Below are 5,697 nucleotides of genomic sequence, written 5' to 3'. Positions count from 1 at the left end.
TTTGAACTGCGACTGAAATGTCAACTCTATACTATTCAAAATTGTCAAGTGAAGCGACAACAGTGGGCAAATCGCTGCAATGTTTTATTAGGAGACCCTTCAGGATGATTCATATACAACTTTCTTCGCTTTGCTAGATAGTTCTTTGCTTTGACATATAATATCGATGTAGGCATATGCATGAGTATGCTCACATAAAAAACGTTTGAGGCAAAGCAAAACGAAGCAAAATCTTGGGCAACACTCATTTTTTTTATGCTTTGACTATCAGCTGATATAATTTTTGTATTTATTTCCTTAAGGCGCTGGCCCAATGCAGGCTTGCTTAGCTTTGAAAACTGTCAAAAGTTATTTGGAATATACTAAAACGTATGAAGGGTGGCCAAATGGCAGCTTTGCTCCACTTGCTTTAAGCGCCTCAAAGTTTCAAATAGGCAAATGTTTTATTTGAAAGCGTTTCGTAGGCTTTTGACAGAAAGATATGTTCCCGTTTTAAATCAATTCAAACAAACTGCTGCAGACTTTTATGTAGATACAAAAATTGTTTTACGTAATTAAAAAAAATATATGTATAATGTTAGTAATTCAAAGTGTAATAAAAAGTAATCTATGTTTCCATATTTATATTTAACATGTCGCTGGCTTAAAGTGAAAAGTTGCTATGTCCAATTTTACAAATTTTACAGGAACTCTGAATACAACATTTTGCGTGTTTAAAGCAAAGCAAAACTCCATACAAATCAGAAGGATTCGATCTCTGTTAAAAAAATTCGTATTATTTTGGCCATATTGCATATTGAATATAAACGAGGAAAAATAAAACAAGTATCTACCTTAGTCCTCAATTTCTCTTACTTTCTATGCCAAAATTTGAGGCTTCATAAAATGCAGACTTATCAACTTTTCACACAAAGCTAGCGATATTTATTATGTCAAACTACTGGTAAGTCGCCTCTTGAAAAATCGATTTTTTTGAGTTTTTTGTTTCTAATAAATGTACATATAGTTATATATGTATGTATAATTATTATCATTCCTTTGAAATGCAAAAATTAATTCACATTCATTTAAAAATAAATCTGAAAAGATTGTTTTGTATTTATTTTTTTTTTAATTTTCTGGAATTTGATGGTAAAATTATTCTTAGTGTAAGGAAACAGACCTTGACTTTTCAACTACACAGCTGGTTGCTTTGACAGCGTTCCAAGCCGCCATTTGGCCAAACGAGTTTTTGAAGTAAATCAAAGCAAATTAAAGTAAGCAAGGCGTGCAAAGCAAGCCGGCATTGGGCCAGCGCCTTTACACTCATAGCACACATCAGACAAAAAGGTAAATATGATGTTCTGATAACATATATTGTATATACATAAGCGTTTAAATTTAATTTTTCAGAAATAAAAAAATGGAAGAAAAGCTCATAGAGGAAACTAAATTGCACCCGTGTCTTTTTGACAAAAACTGTCATCTTTTTAGAAATAAAATGATGACGGAGCGAGCGTGGCAGGCAGCAGCGATTTCCACGGGAGCGTCAGGTTAGTGGTGATTTTTGAATTCGCTAAATCTTTTGAATAGGGCGAATTTTCACCATTGTTTTTCCTATTTACAATAGTGGAACAAAGTAAGCTACGCTGGAAATCACAGAGCGATAGATTTGTGCGTGAGGTGGCGACACAAAAGTCCAATGCGGGGTCCGCTGCAGACGAAAACACAGAATGGTGCTACCTAAAGTCCACGCAGTTTCCAATGAAACACGGTGCTACTAGGAGGTAAGCTACACATGTACTTAGTAGTGGAATTCAGTTGGTCATACATATGTATATGGGTATTCATGGAAATGCATAAATGCCTGGTAACCGCGTGAACCTCGTAAATAAACCAATTTTCCATACAAAATTAAGTACGTTTACGAGGTTTACATGGTTACGAGGCATTTACGCGTTTAGATGAATTGCTCTTATGTAATACTTTTTCCATTATCCCTTGCAAAACGATCTCCAACTTGCAATGGTGCTGAGAAGACCAGCTGAACTGCAGTAATTCGCCGCTAACTCCGCAGAGCGATTTGGAGCAAATAATAGAAGAATGCGAATGGGTAGAACTCACCATGATAAAAACATAGAACCGTTCTCTCAATTTGTCGGCCACGATTTTTTTTTTGAAGTTTGCCAACATTTTAAAATCATATAAAAGTGAAAATAAAAAATTGAAGTTGTTCGAAATTGTTGTTGCTTGAGATTGAAAATGAAAATGAGTGTGTGAGTTTGTGAGTAAAGTTAAAAATTAAATTGTTTGGAAACGTCAAGAATTTCAAAAGTGACTCTCAGCGGTTCTACCTTACTATATTTTTATCACGGTGGAGAGAATACAGAAGGTGGCGCCGACGGCAATACCGCTAATCGGCTCTCAGTGAATTTGACAAAATCAGTTGTTTTGCTGACGTCACAGTCGAGATGACAGCAGTGGTGTGCTGAGTCAATGCTTTTAAGTATCCAATACCCTCGATACTCGGTACCGAAACATTTAGGTTTCGAATAAAAGCGCACATAGGCCAAAAATATGCAAAAACGCCTATCAAAACCCAAATGTAGGAGCCAATAGAGCTTTTAATACTGATTCAAATGAAAGATGTATATATGTCGGTTTGAGGCCATAATAGAGAGAAACTCTTACTGTTTGAAGCATTTTTGTTCCAACTGAATCGGACGATATCATTTTTGGAAGCATAAGGGCAGATTCTATAACCTGTTAGCGACAATTTTCGAATCGGTATCGGTTTTGTTGACGTATGATATGAAATATTTTTACGCCAACAAGTGCGATATCGATCCGAAACTTGTCGCTAACTGGTTACAGAATCTCCTCCCTGACAGGCTTTTTCATCCTAAAAGTATTTTTCTTTAATCTTGGATCGACTAAGGTTAAAACTGATAAAATAATATTTCTCTGTTGCGATAAGTTCAAGAGTTTAAGCCGATATCATATAAATTAGTAATGAACGTTTTTTCTAAACTTGAAATGCATATAATGACGAAGGTTTAATGTAAAGAATCAGTATCGGGTACCGATAAGGAAGTATTGGGTACCGAAACCTTTTTTAAGTATTGGGTACCGACAATTCAGCACATCACTAGACAGCAGTTTTATTTGTCGCTCATATAAATTAGTAATGAACGTTTTTTCTAAACTTGAAATGCATATAATGGCGAAAGTTTAAAGTAAAGAATCAGTATCGGGTACCGATAAGGAAGTATTGGGTACCGAAACCTTTTTTAAGTATTGGGTACCGACAATTCAGCACATCACTAGACAGCAGTTTTATTTGCCGCTCTCTCTCTTACTCTCGCGAATTCTGCTGCAATCGGCGCAATCTTGTATTCTATCATTCTTGGGTAGAACTAGTGCAGGACGAGTGCGTGGATGCGGCGATAAACGATAGCCAGTGCAGCGTAGAGTCATCCAAAAGGCTCCAAAACGTCAGCGGCTGGAAGAAGAGGCACACGAACGATTTAGCCAGTTGTGTGGCACGATTGAGACTGTATTCACAGCAAACTCAAAAGTTGGGGAGTCGAAAAATGACGGTTGTTTGTTGATGGTAGACGATTTACTAAAAAAGAAACCTGAAGAAGTGCAAGAAAGGTCGATAATTGAAATTTTAACCATGTACATAATTCCAATTAAAATTTCAATTTTTAACCTTGTCCATAAATTTAATTACATATATAAGTGTTTTGTTTAACAAGTTTTTTTTTATTGATCTCTTTTACGAATGCCATTTTAGTGAAATATTTTTGAGTTATTACTAGACCACCGAGAATTTAACTTTCTCATTTGGCAAGTTATTATAAATATCATTATTTAAAACATATGTATGCAGTATAATACATACATATGTTTAAATATACATACATGTTAGAAGTTTACGCCGACAGGCTTTGCGGCGGCGACGTGGTCAACTTCAAAAATATTCGGCGGCGGCGGCGACGCCGGCGTTACTGCTCATAAGGTAGATTTCAAAGAGCCATGAGGCTACTAATCTTATCATTTCAACTCGTCAGCGTTAGGCACTCGCCATGCCAATTATTCTATTATTATTATTCTATTTATTTCATTATTGAATTAGTTTTAAATTTAAATATTGTTACTTCCACTTGAATTAGAATGTTGAGTGTCTGGCTCTGATTGATGGGCGAACAGAAGAAGGTCTGAGGTATATACATACATACACACACGGATCTCTATGTTCTCTACAGATCCGTATGTACTATTTAAATTTAAACAAATAAAAAAAATTTTAGAAGTTTAGTTATTGGGGTAATTTATGTCGCTCTCAATAAATTTTCGCCATAATCTTATCAACCGTTATGTTAAATTACGGTGATCTTACGATTTTTTGCGGATTACAAGGTGGGTCTACTTTTTTCCAAAAGTTTAACCCATAACCTCGAACCAGAACGGGCCTTTTTGACCCACTGTTGAAAAAAATGGCTTATAGATGGTTAAAATTTCCACTAAAATATTAAGCGCCAAACCGAGTGTAATGAAAAATAATACTAATGTTTACCATGAAGGGGGAACTTTAACGGAAAAAAATCGTTAGATTACCAATATTCGACCCCAATTAAACTGTAATAAACGCTTTCGTCGAAAAATATGTTACCTATGTTTTTTATGAGTAATGCTATTTTTGGAAAAATAAAGGAGATCACATTCTTGTCCAGTGGCCCAAACTATGCAAAAAAACTAATTTAAAAATGTAATTTTCATTTCGTAAAATTGTGCTTTTATACAAGTAGTATTTAGTTCCTTCAAACGATGTATTCAATGTACATACATTATGAAAATTTTGTACAAAATTCCTTAGGCGCCGAACGCCGCCGCCGCCGCGCCGATATTTTCGAAACTCGGCGGCGGCGCGTGAGGAATGACAAAAAACGGCGGCGGCGGCGGCGTATACCTCTAATACCTATGTATGTATAAACGATATTATTATTTACTATACTTCATATGTATGTACATACAGCGAGGAGTAAAAATGAATATTTACAATGTTTTACATGTTGAAACTTTTTTTTTTTAATTTGTGATAAATATATTGTTCATGCTATCTATAGCCAAAACCGATTCAATTAAAGTTTCAAATAACTTTTTACGGTTTGGCTATAGGATGGATAATATTTTTTATCAGAAATTATCAAAAAAAATTTGACATGTACAACATTGTCATTTTTGCTCCTCACTCTATGTACATACATATGAAGTATAGTAAATAATAATAACATTTATACACATTTACATACATCGCTCCCCATACAAAAAAAAAATCGGTACTGTGTTTCTATTGGAATTATAAAATCTATTATATTTTAAGACGTCCACCAAAATATTTCTGAAAATATTAAGATTTACGTGAGCAGGACCGACTTGGAAATACCTCCAAAAATGGAGTTTTTTATGAATAAAAATAGTTTCTTAAAGATTTTTTTTGAAAAAAGGCCCTCAAATGACAAAACGGTTTAAGCTTATAAAGTTAAAAAGTATAAAAAAAATCCCAAAATTTTCATCTTTACACATTCATGTTTCTGGCATGCGGCGGACGATATGTACTTGCCAATTTGTTTTCCGAAAATTATTTAAAAAGTAGACTTCTCGGTTGCTCAGCAAACCGGTTAATAGTTTCTGCAATTATTACTTCACATT

At 34.6% G+C, this 5,697-nt stretch overlaps 1 long non-coding RNA gene across 1 annotated transcript; it reads left to right on the top strand.

Annotated features, from left to right (window-relative positions):
- Positions 1 to 1,127: 1,127 nt before the first annotated feature.
- Positions 1,128 to 1,761, top strand: LOC118755765. The gene is made up of 3 exons (XR_004995057.1): positions 1,128 to 1,329; positions 1,393 to 1,532; positions 1,610 to 1,761. It is a non-coding gene; the product is annotated as an uncharacterized LOC118755765 (long non-coding RNA).
- The last annotated feature ends 3,936 nt before the right edge of the window (positions 1,762 to 5,697 follow it).

This window comes from Rhagoletis pomonella, unplaced genomic scaffold (assembly GCF_013731165.1).
Source record: "Rhagoletis pomonella isolate Grant_MI unplaced genomic scaffold, Rhpom_1.0 Rhpom_scaffold_07296, whole genome shotgun sequence".
NCBI lineage: Eukaryota > Metazoa > Arthropoda > Insecta > Diptera > Tephritidae > Rhagoletis > Rhagoletis pomonella.
Note: the sequence above shows the minus strand (reverse complement) of the source record. Positions and strands in the feature narration are given on the sequence as shown.